Source organism: Solea solea, chromosome 9 (genome assembly GCF_958295425.1).
Source record: "Solea solea chromosome 9, fSolSol10.1, whole genome shotgun sequence".
Classification (NCBI taxonomy): Eukaryota; Metazoa; Chordata; class Actinopteri; order Pleuronectiformes; family Soleidae; genus Solea; species Solea solea.
This window is the reverse complement of record NC_081142.1, coordinates 26485483-26498345: the sequence shown is the minus strand read 5'-3', so window position 1 is coordinate 26498345 and position 12863 is coordinate 26485483. Positions and strand designations below refer to the sequence as shown.

The 12863-nt window shown below is 40.7% G+C and overlaps 1 long non-coding RNA gene across 3 annotated transcripts in view; it reads right to left on the bottom strand.

Annotated features, from left to right (window-relative positions):
* Window positions 1-12863, bottom strand: part of LOC131466221 (uncharacterized) — a 34788-nt gene that overhangs the window by 2488 nt on the left and 19437 nt on the right. For all 3 annotated transcript variants that reach the window (XR_009241396.1, XR_009241398.1, XR_009241397.1), the window contains one exon: window positions 3245-3340. This is a non-coding gene — a long non-coding RNA (uncharacterized LOC131466221). The remainder of the gene's footprint in view (window positions 1-3244; window positions 3341-12863) is intronic.

Below are 12863 nucleotides of genomic sequence, written 5' to 3'. Positions count from 1 at the left end.
ACCTGGCCACTAATCAATATCAAATGTCTTTGGATTTGTAAAAAAAAAGAAAAAGAAAAAGAAGCTTCCTCCATTCAAAAGTGCAGCTGCCGTCGCCATAGCAACGCATTTATCTGCATGTTGTTCCCCTTTGTGTGGCTGATTACTCTCTCTCTCTCTCACTCTCATTGATCAGCTCTATCCATCAACCCTGTGATGACTCTATTCTGTGTTCCAGCTCCTATAATCCTGTCTACACATACAGGAAGTAGCTCCCCCACCCTCAGTGTGTGTGTGTGCACGCCACTCAGCGATGGGGTCAGGTTTCAAACACACGTCATCAGACTGAGCTGCCACCAACTCTCTGTTCTCCATGACGATGATAAAATCAATTAAAGGGTGAGTTCAGCCAAATTGAAGAACACTTTTGGGTCATTTTGATTTCATTAATCCAAAAGTGTGCCTCCATCAGAGAGAACAGCGAGCGTGAGGGACTTTAGGTGGACTGGTTACTCTGATTGACCAGTCTGAGGAACAGTCTGAGGAACCGTCTGAGAACCAATCTGAAGAACAGTCTAAGAACCAGTCTGAGGAACAGTCTGAGAACCAGTCTGAGAACCAATCTGAAGAACAGTCTAAGAACCAGTCTGAGGAACAGTCTGAGAACCAATCTGAAGAACAGTCTGAGGAACAATCTGAGGAACAGTCTGAGGAACAATCTGAGAACCAGTCTGAGAACCAATCTGAGGAACAGTCTGAGAACCAGTCTGAGGAACAGTCTATGGAACAGTCTATGGAACAGTCTGAGAACCTGTCTAAGGAACAGTCTGAGGAAAAGGGCAATATGATGTTAACATGTTCACGTCTTTATCTCACTGTAAAACAAAGTGAAGTTTGTAAAGCACTCACTCTCCCACACCAAAGTTACACAGAAAATACACAGATTATTTATACGACATATAGCCCCGCCTTATTGTAGTTTTAAGAGTGTGTGTGTGTGTGTGTGTGTGGGGGGGGGGACTCCAGGTCCTGAGCTGCCTTTGTTGCCATAAACTGTCCCTTTGTTTTGTCTCTGTGGGCAATGAATGGCTCTTTGTGTCAAACAACACACACACACACACACACACACACACAGGTGACAGTAATGATGTCAGATCTCACAGATTAACACACACTGTGAGTTTAATCTAACATTTTCTTCTCTGTGACTCGTGTTGTTCAGAATCTGCAGCAGTGGCTGACATTAGCGTTTTATGGCCCAGTGCAGAGGGCGGCGTGCAGGGCAGATTAGGAGGCTTTGGTCTCCACAAACATCTGCCATTGTCACTGAAAAGCTTCTTTCACACTGAAATGAGCAGGTTGTACCTGGGATTTGTGAAGCTGCTGAAACAATGTGATTTACATCATCTCCATTGTCAGAGTTTTTTCTGCCCTGTGGTGGTGGAGGTTTTTTTTCACCATGAGCTCAGTCACACTCAGTTTAGTTTGATCAAGCTTAGGTCGTAGTCTGACTAAGACAGACAATCGGACGACTTGCCGAGTCGAAGTACACATGCGGAGGAGAAACTCCATTTATTAGCCATGTATATCTGACTCCGCCTCTGTAGGTGACGCTGTATCTCTCTAAGATTTTCTATGTTTTCTTAACCCATATTTCATCTCTTTGGCCGTCCAAAATTAAGTCTTCTCCGTAGTTTTCAGTTTCACTGACACCAACAGTTTATACATCGTCTCCTTCGACATCTGGGTCAAAGACCGGGGGGGAGGACATTTTGGTGTGCGCGCAGGTCCGACTCCAGTCTGACTAAGCGTTTACATGCAGGAGTAATCCGACTATGGATCACATTATCCAGGTATGCTAGTCTGATTAAGGCTAGCTTGATGTTAGTTGAGTCACTAACGTGTTTACATGAGATTAAGAAAAGTGAATTATTGTCTTAGTCTGACTAAAATCAGACTTTTCACATGAATGAAAAAGTTTTAAAAAGGTTCTAGTAAAAAAAGGTGCAATGTAAAGTTCAATGAAAAAAATCAATCAATCAAAGCAGCAGGAGAAGCAGGAGCAGCAGCAGCAGCAGCAGCATTGTTACCTCGAAACCTACTTCATGTTTGCTTTCATCACCTTTAACCAATTTATCCCTTTGTTTTCCTCTTGACTGGCACTAAAGTTGCTGTAACACTGTTCCCAGAATTCCCACGCGTGCCATCCACACACACACAGACACACACACATGCAGTCACAGCGTGGTCATGACGTCACATCTGTTATCTTCACGTCAGCCTGAATTTCCTTTGGTTGTTTCAACAGAAGCTGAAAACAGCAAAGTCACACGAGCAGATAAGAGCCTGCAGCCGTCTGCTCTCTACACAGCCTTTGTTTACACACACACACACACACACACACACACACACAGGTGGTGAGTAGATGTAATGTAAGGTTTAACAAAATTATGTAACAACATAACTAAAAGACTAACTGCATAACATCTTGTGTCTATGATATTTAAAGAATAAGTTCACGTCTTCATCTCACTGTTTGGCTGAAGTTTGTAAAGCACTCACTCTCCCACACCAAAGTCCACAGAGAAAATCCGATTTTAACACCACACACACACTGCTGCCTCCATCACTAAGTTCAAATGTCTAATTTTGTCACTTCAGTGTTTGAAATCCAACGTTCAGATTGACCTCTGTGACACAAAGTGACCACACGAGGCAGCAGAGGACCAGCAGCTGCTGTGTCCCCGCAGCTAAAATCACATGGACTTTGGTGTGGGAGAGTGAGTGGTTTCAAACTTCAGTTTCCTGTTGGACAAGTTTGACTAACAGTGAGATAAAGATCTTTTCTTCTCTTAAATAACTGCACTCTACATTTTCTTTTCTTATCAGGGTATTTTATTTTCACTTCACTCTAATATATAACGACAACAAATTCTTGATATACATGGAAAATAAACCTGACTCTGACTGAGACTCTGTGTCGTCAGCTATGAGTCTGTGTCAGAACCTCAGAACCACACCTTAAAAAAAAAAAAAACTATCCCTTTAATTATCCCCAACTACACACTGAACCTACAACCCAGATTTAACCCTTAAAAACACCAGCTAACACACACACACACACACACACACACGGCTGCACCTGTCTGTTGGTGTATTGAATTATTGCAGGTAATGTAATTAAGTGTGTGTGTGTCTCTCTCTCTTTGTTTGTGTTAGTGTGTGTGTCTCTCTCTCTTTGTGTGTGTGTGTATGTTGTCCATACATTGTCAGGATCATCTCGAGTGTCTCCAGAGCAGCAGCAGTAGGAGGTCAGAGGTCAACAGTGGCAGGTGTCTCCGTGTGTCCAGATGCCGGTTGTCTGTTGGCAGGAGGAGGATGAAGATAATTAGATTATTATTATTAGGTTATTGATTTACTGGAGATAACATTGATTATTATTATTATTATTTTAAAAACAATAAAACTCAACTTCTTCTTCTTCTTCTCCTCCTCATGATGCTCAGTTGATAAGAATGAATGTTTTCCCATTGAAACCACACTTAATAGGTTTGTCCCCCAAACTGTGGCACCTGCAAGAGCTCCCTCTGGTGGTACTTTGAGGAAAATCAGAAATGAATTTAATGAATCTAATTTCACGTTACTGGTGTGTTGCGTATGAGGATGATGACAGAATAAATGTGCCTCCTTGAATCCAACAGCACTCCGGTTTATCTTTGCCTGCCAACATGGCCGCTCATACAAACGGAGTCATGTGACGTCCACAGCTCTATTCAAGTCATATTTCAATACAAAACAAAAAACACAACAATTAAACTGAGGATTTTACAACTTTAATCACAAACGTGAAAGATTCAGTCACAATACAACAAATGTACTGGCCCTTTAAAAAAGGACTGTGACATTAATCTGCTTAATCTCAGGCAGCAGAAACAGAGACACGCCCACCTGTTAGCATGTTAGTCTGCTAGCTCTAGCTGCCAGTCAGTCAGGATCATGGCCGTTTCTCAATACTCAAGAAAGCAAGTATGTTCTTGCTTACTTGGGAAGTATATACTTGAGAAGTACGCTGGTTGTATATACTTGCCAAGTACGGGAGTACACAAGTATGTGGTTGTTTCTCAATACTCAAGTATGCAAATATGTATGTATTGTTCTGCTGTATGAATGGTGGCTGGCGAATAGTGCTGCAGCCTCATTACCGCCACCTACGGTGTTGATAAATGAACATATGAAATACTTTTAATAAATGCATATATATGTTGTTATTATTTTTACATTTTAAATATTTAACTTCATTTATTAATTTATTTCTATTAAAATATACAATACAAATAATACAATGTGGAAAAATAGATATATTACAGCATTGTAGAGTAGTATATATATATATATATATATATATATATATATATACATATACTTTAATATAAATCTAACATTCAAACTTAAAATAAAATAAACATTAATAATATACAAACTTTCAAACTGTCAGGTCAAAATTGTCAGGTCAAAATTTCCATTAAAAACAAAATAACACGTCAACAACAAATCTATGGATCACACCGAGCATCTAATGACAGCGACGTCTGAGCCAGCGGATCATTTCATCAGGAAAGGCCGAGGTAACGCTGCTCTGTGCCGGGCACAGTGAGTGCCGAGCGTCCGCAGAGGCGGAGCTTATCACCTCCGACAAACGTCGCTGTCAAACTATAAATACGTCAGATCTTCATACACAAACCACGTTTGAATTCTAAATGACTAATTTCTTGCCTCAAATGATGTTAAAACTCTGTTCCGGGACAAAGAAAAATATTTATTTCAGATTTATATTTCTATTATCTGCTGCTATGCTCCGCCAAAATGTATTCTGGGATACATGGCCATCCCAAGTACGCTTAAGTCACCTCCGGAGCCGGAAGTGAAGATTTGTTTTGACCAAAATGAAAAAAATAAAAGTCAAATTATATTATATTACAGTATATAAAGAAGGGAGAATATATATTTTTGGAGTATTAATGATTATATTGAAAAAGGATATACAGTGGTCCCTCGTTTATCGCGGGGGTTAGTTCTAAAAATAATCCGCAACAGGCGAAATCCGCAAAGTAGTCAGCTTTATTTTTTACAATTATTATATATGTTTTAAGGCTGTAAAACCCCTCACCTCACACTTTATACATTTTTCTCAGACAGACATTACCATTTTCTCACATTTCTCACTAGTTTAAACACCCTCAAAGTTCAAACCTTCGTAGATTTTAAAACAGAAAAGTATTATAGAATGAAACCAAAAATCTAAACTTGTTTTCAGGCTCAAACATTTGTTTGAGAAATAAAAATATAAACATTTTCCTAGCTATTAGAAATAACAAATTTAATTTTAAATAATCAACCTACGAGGACACATATGAAATTATTAATAGTGACTCACGTGTATTTCACAGTTCCTCTGACGATGCCACGGCCTCTTCGTCCTCGTGCTGCTCGGGTGCATCTTTTTCAGGACGCAGAACACAATGCGCGTAAAAAACGCTGTAAAAAAGCATGCAAAATTGTACTAAAAAAAAAAATCAGCGAAACAGCGAGGCCACGAAAGGTGAACCGTGTTATAGTGAGGGACCACTGTAGTTCAATGTAAATAATTTTTTTTTTTTTTATTATTCATTTGTTTTATGATTGATTTTGGTATATGTTTGTATGTTAAGTTTCTTTAACTATTAACGCATTGTAAGCAATATAAATATGGCTTTTACATTAAGATTTAATTAATAAATACATAACATTTCTCTGAGCAGAACTGGAAAAGTTACACTGTACTGCCACTCAGTGGTGACAGCTGGAACTACAGGTCAGTTTACACTTAATTTAGAGGGGGGTTATTTAGAGTTATATTAACTATAGTTAATATAATAGAAAAAAAAAACTGCAAAATAGATGAAAATCAAAACTAAAAGGGATCATTGACACTTATTCTCAGTGAAAACATGGCTGCCAGAGGGAAAAATAACATTTTCATGTCTTTATGTCTATTACCGGCTCTACTCACCTCGCACCTCGGCCCGCCTGGCCTGGTAGCATATAATTTACGAGGTTCTATCAACAGAAATGTATGTTTTTATTAATTTGTTCATTCATTCATTCATCACATGAAAAATAAAGAACTGATGGTCTCTCTATGTGTGTTTGAGTGTAGTTTGCCTCTTTGACCAGAAGGGAGCAGTGTTTACTTTCATAAATCTTCACACACGTGGGAGAAAAGCATATTGACATAATATTTAGACATTATTAACATTTATGTGGTTATATTTAGTTTATGGATTGACTTGACAGGGATAATATTATTATACACACACACACATATATATATAAATATATATATATACATACATATACAGTATATGATATAATAGACAAATAATGATGAATGAATGGATGAATGCAGTGATGAGTGAAATAAAAACAAATCCACATCAGTGTTCACACATTAGTCTTGGTTTAAGTCACAGTTTAAAGATTTAAAATGTATTTTGTTATTTTTTATTTAACTGAAAAAGACGAGAAAACAAAAACCTGGTCCTAATGAGGTAGAAACTCAAGTTTTAGGTACTAAGGTTTGAATTAAGGTTAAGGGTAGGGTTTGGGTTAGGGTTGAAATGATGTGAATTATCGTCATAAATGTTATTTTTTTATATCTTTTTCACTTGATTGGCCCCTAACTGACCAAACGAGACCCTCAGTGGCCCCAGGTCTGAGGTTTCACTTTGAGAATAAACTCTGGAATAAACCATGCTGCCCCCTAATGGCCCGTGTAGATACTGCAGCATGGGCTTCTAATAAATCAGTAAATCTGACAAAGTTTAGGGTAAAGTACACAAGGGTGCACACCAGCGTGATTGACAGCTGGCATCGTCCAATGTGGTTCTCAAAGACTGGGCCAGGACCCACAGATGGGTCATGGGAGATTTATTTATTTAACATTTATGTTAAGATTTCTGTGTGTCACTACTAAATTCATTTACTGAATATCATTTAGATATCTCTGTAAATTAGATGCTAAATTATGCAAAATTAGCCCTGGTCATGATTTATGTTGTGATTTGTGTCGTGATCTTTAAAATATAGAACATTTTGAAATATTTTTATGTAGAAAATACAAAATATTCCCATTTTTCCTGCACAAAATCCTGTTTGTGTGTGTGTATAAAACATGTCAGACATGATGTCATTCTTCTTGTTTGTCCTCTGACACAGTGACTGAGTCGTCCTCCACTTGTCTCCTCCTGTGTTTACAATCCACATTCCATGATAACCAGGAAAACCAGGAATACCATGAAAACCAAGCCTGGAGCTGCAGTGCTCTAGAGTGTGTGTGTGTGTGTGTGTGTGTGTTTTGTTTACGTCTCTCTGAGATTTCCCGCCCTGGGATCGTGGCTGAGGTCGCTCGCTCTCAGCTCTTATTGGATAATGACAGGAAGTCGGATGCTGACACGAAATCCACCGTTCACTCGTGTTCTTTTTCATCTGGTTTCCATTGTGGCTTCTTTTTTTGTGTCTTTTTGCAGAGAGACAGGGAGGATGAGTGAGCAGCCTATAGACTAATTACAGACACGTCCTGTATGTTTATCTGTATTTATCTCTGCAGCAAACATGAAAACCTTCCTGCAGTCACAAACAAACGTCTTATCTCGTCTCTCAGGTCGTTTCTGTCCACACTGCTGAAGGTCCAGGTGGAGACGCAATGGACATCCTCAACACAGACTCATTTCCTCCCTCATTCTTTAGCTTGAACTCTGACCTTGTGTCTTTCCTCCCTCTTCATCGTGTCCTCCTCTTCAGTTAAAATGGAAAACAATTGTCTTTAAAACATCACAGACTGATTTAAAGCTGCAGTACGTAAACAGAAACGGTGTAACGACAGGAGACGTGTTGGTTTATAATTCACAGTTTGTACACTGGGGGGCGCTGTGACAGTGACTGTAGTCTACTCTTGCTCGCTCTCACTGCATTGAAAACACAAGGAAACACAGATTATAGCCGCTTCATTAAAGACGTGTCAGCTCAAGAATATGTTCGCTGTTTATCTCTAGCTATTGATCCATCACTGTATCTTGCTAGCTAGCTAACTATCAAAATATCGAACTATGCTATCAGGCCAGCTAACTATTATCTGTGGAACTATGTAGCTAAGGGCCACACGGTGGTATAGTGGTTAGCACTCTCGCCTTGCAGCGAGAGACCCGGGTTCGAGCCCCGGTTAGAACAAGGGCCTTTCTGCATGGAGTTTGCATGTTCTCCCTGTGTGTGCGTGGGTTCTCTCCGGGTTCTCCGGCTTCCTCCCACAGTCCAAAAACATGCAATCTGGGGATTAGGTAAATTGGACACTCTAAATTGACCATAGGAGTGAGTGTGAGAGTGAATGGTTGTCTGTCTCTATCTGAGTGTGGCCCTGCGATGGACTGGTGAACTGTCCAGGGTGTACCCCGCCTATCGCCGATGTAGCTGAGATTGGCACAGCACCCCCTGCGACCCTCTGGTGGAGGATAAAGCGGTAGATGATGACTGACTGACTGACTATGTAGCTAAGAAGCACCACAGACAGAGAGTGAAACCGTGTTTAGTCAGTGCTTCTCTAACAGAGTCAGAGTCAGTCTGCACATTTAATGTTTCATTTAAAAGTCAAACTTGTACCATCCTCAGTGAGGTCAGAGGTCACATGTTCCTCCTCCTCCTCCGATGCAGCGACAGCAGACAGAACTCTGAACTCAGCCGAGTTAATGATGAACTCTCTTTACTACAACTGAGAGCAAAGTGTCCTTCAAACCAGTGTTAAATTTACAGTTAATGTAAAGTTACAGAAAGTCTACAACATCTTAAGAACATGTTCACGTCTTTTCCAACAGGAAACTGAAGTTTGTAAAACACTCACTCTCCCACACCAAACCTCATAGAGAAAATCAGTGATTTTAGCTGCTGGTCCTCTGCCGCCTCGTGTGGTCACTTTGTGTCACTGATTTTAATTTGAACGATGGATTTCTAACACTGAAGTGACTAAAAATATCCATACGACATCAGAGACTTAAACTGGCGTAGATTTTTTTGGATGTAAATCTTTTGTTAAGAGGCAAAAATCTGTTTTTCCTTGTAGCAGCCATGTTTTCACTTAGAACATGTGCCTGTTTCTCAGCAGCAGGGGGCGCTCACAGCAATGCCTCACGCACACACACTTAAAAAAAAGCTGACACACCACATTAACGATACGTCGCTCTGAACACAGTGTTCCACAAAACACATTTTACTCACTGTGTGTGTGTGTGTCTGTGTGAGAGCGTGTCTCTGTGCGTCTGTGTGAGAGTGGGTGTGTGTCTGTGTGAGAGCGTGTGTGTGTGTGTGTCTGTGTGAGAGAGTGTGTGTGTGTGTGTGTGATGACCTTGCAGTCACATGTCTGGCAGCAGAGACGTGTTAATGAAAGTGACACACACTCAGCTCAGCCTGAAACATGAGGCTTAAACAAACACACACTGATGTTTCCAGCTGCAGCAGCTGGAAACATGGCAGCCAGCGCCCCCCCTCACAGGTAAATACACCTGTATGTATTTTTAATTCGATGCAAACTTTGTATAAATATTGTCACAAAGTGGCTGACACGAGGTCGGAGCGAGGGGAAGAAACAAAGAGCTTTCTGTGTGGAACACACACACACTCTCACACAGACACACACGCTCTCAGACACACACACACACACTCAGACACTCAATGTTGCCTCCATCACTAAGTTCAAATGTCTTATTTTGTCACTTCAGTGTTTGAAATCCACGTTCAGATTGATGTCAGTGACACACAGTGACCACACGAGGCAGAAGAGGACCAGCAGCTGCTGTATCCCCCACAGCTAAAATCAAAAAATTTCCTCTCTGGACTTTGGTGTGGGAGAGTGAGTGCTTTACAAACTTCAGTTTAACACTGAGATAAAGACGTGAACGTGTTCTAAAGTTAGAATAGACTTGTTTCAATTCTCAAGTCTCAAAGTCTCGTCCTCATTGAATGACTTAAATATTAAGGCTAAGGATTTAATGAACCACACGTTCCTCTCAGGAAGAGAATGGCTGGTTCTGTGGGGACTCACCGTCTCCGTGCTCAGTGTGTCACAGTCAGTAACGCCACATTAGAGGAGACAGGAGGTGAAAGGTGACGGGGGCTGACACAGGGCGAAGCGTCTAAAAGCCTCCCAGAGTGTCACTGTGCTGCCGTCAGGACTTCACACGGGCCGGGCCGTCACTGTGCTCCATTGTGCGGCCGGTGACTCATTGTTACTCACGGAGCGACTTCAGGATTGGGAACTCTGCTGCCACAGATTTGCATGTGAGTGCACGGATTTGACATCAGAATAAAAGCTGCCAAACGCTCATCACGTCACTCCTCATCAGATACCATTAACGTCCTACAGACCATAAACTGCCGGCTAATCTTTGCTTTATAAACAACACGCGGCCTGAGGAGCGGTGAGGATTTCATTTGGCTCATGTGTTTCACTTAAAGAGCTTTTACACGCACGGATGCAGACGTAATGTGGCTTTAAAGCTGCAGTCAGTGATAGTCATAACATGTCACCATGACCTGGGCAGTGTGTGATGGTGACTGTGATAGAGGAGAGGCTCCGCCCCCCAACACACACACAACCACCCGTCAACCCCGGCCTGACCCAGCAAACCATCACTGCACAACAGAGGACCACCAAGATACTGACCACACGCACACACACACACCACCCCTGACCTCACAGTGACCTGTTGCACCTCACTCAAACACACACACGTGCGCACACACTCACACACACACAGTGTAACCCTGCATTATATAAACAAAGCCTTAAAACTAACATTTAACCATAACCAGTTCCTCAGAAATGTGGTTCTGCCTCAATAGAACTAGGTTTTGGTCTCCATGAGGACTACAGGTCTTGACAAGGTCAGTGTTAATACCAGGTCCTCATGAGGCGACAGAAACACACACACACACACACTTCTCTCATTATGCTTTAAAACATTAACAACAGAACCATGACTCATCACAAAGTTACATGTGTTAGTTTAATGTTAATCTCAGCTGAGTCTTGGTTCTGCTCCACTCTCACACTCGGGTTAGTCCTGGTTCTGGTCCTGTGTGGTCCTGCAGCTCAGACTCAGTACTCTGTGTCTGTGGGGGTCAGGACTCTAAACTAAAACTACAAAAATAAAGCAAAATAAGTGTAGTTCACACTTGACCGGCCCCTGCTGACCAGACATGATACTCAGTGACCCCCAGGTCATTTACGTTGAAGACCGTGGCCTAAAAAACTGCAAATATAAAGTCAAATAATCCTCGTTTATGGAAAATTGAAATCAATTTCTTTTTAGAAAGAAAAATAATCTTGGCGAGTAAAATCTTACAAGAGAATATTGACATATTGCAGCTTACTTTAACCTTTAATTACTAAAATTCACTATCACACATTGGTGTGTGTGCAAATATGAGAAATGTTAAGGTATAAATTCTTAAAATCAGTTTAATGAAGTAAAGAAAGACACAATTTAAGTCAACATTTGAGAATTTCTGTTCAATTTAACTAAATGATTTTAAACATCACAGACTGAAAGTGACGAAATGAATAATTGGCCGTGTTTTGCAGTGAAGCCAAATAATGAATCAGAATAATAAGAGCTGTGTCTGAATTATTATAATCTGCTCTAAAGTGGAGGGAAGATTAATCTACAGCGTCTGCACTGAACTGATCCAAACGCTTGATAGTAACTCTGAATCAACTAATCCTTCCATTACCATCATCTGCAATAAGAAAAACACGTGCAGACGCAGCCACGGCCTGGGAATCGTTTTCTGTCGCTTTTAATTGTAACAATCTGAGAGACTGAAGTCTATTATGTCCGTGTCACAGAGGCAGAAGAAAGTTTCTTTAGGTGCAGAATTCCCACCGGAATTCCTCACAGACTCAGGCCAGGAAAGCTAAAGAGCGACGGCCTCATTTTACTGGAAAATTGTTAAAAAAAAGTGAAAATCCGCCACAAAGATCGCAATAAAATGGAGCGGCAAATGAAGCAGACGACAAAAGGGGAGGGTCAAAGGTTTTTTTGTCTTTGGGCAGTGAATGGATTCCTTTAAAGGAGCCAACAAAGCTGTGCATTTAAATAAACAGGGTTACGTCCTCCTCCTTTGGAGCCCAATGAAGTCCATCAAAGGACATGGTAATGTCCCCGAGTGAATGGACCAAAGAATGTGACATAATAAAAACGCCACCTTCCCCCAAAACTGCAGAAACACACGGAAAAGACACGGCGAAATGTTTGCTTCCCCGGCTACAAATTTAGATCTTTACCAACGTTGCCATGTGGGTCATCGTGCGGCCATGAGGGGGCAGTGTTTGTGGGGAGTTCATCAGTCATGTCCGACAATAATGGAAGGATCAATAATCTCTGCTTTAGGGCACAAACATTCTGGGTCAACTCAAAAAAGCGCTGCGCTCAAAAAGGTCTAGTTTAACAAAGAATATAGATGTATTTTATCATTATTATTATCGGTAATATTATTATTCGTATTAATAATAATAAAAATTATGATAATAATAATAAACAAGCTTTAAAACAACAAAGCAAATGCATTTAACGGAGTTATTTTAAACCCTACCCTACCTCCATGCCTTTACCGCTGTTTGTCTGTTGGTAAAATCACTGAGAAATGACTTTATCTCAGTGTTAGACTGAAGTTTGTAAAGCACTCACTCTCCCACATACACACACACACTCTCCATCACTAAGTTCGAATGTCTTATTTTGTCACTTCAGTGTTTGAAATCCAACGTTCAGATTGACATCAGTGACACAAAGTGACCA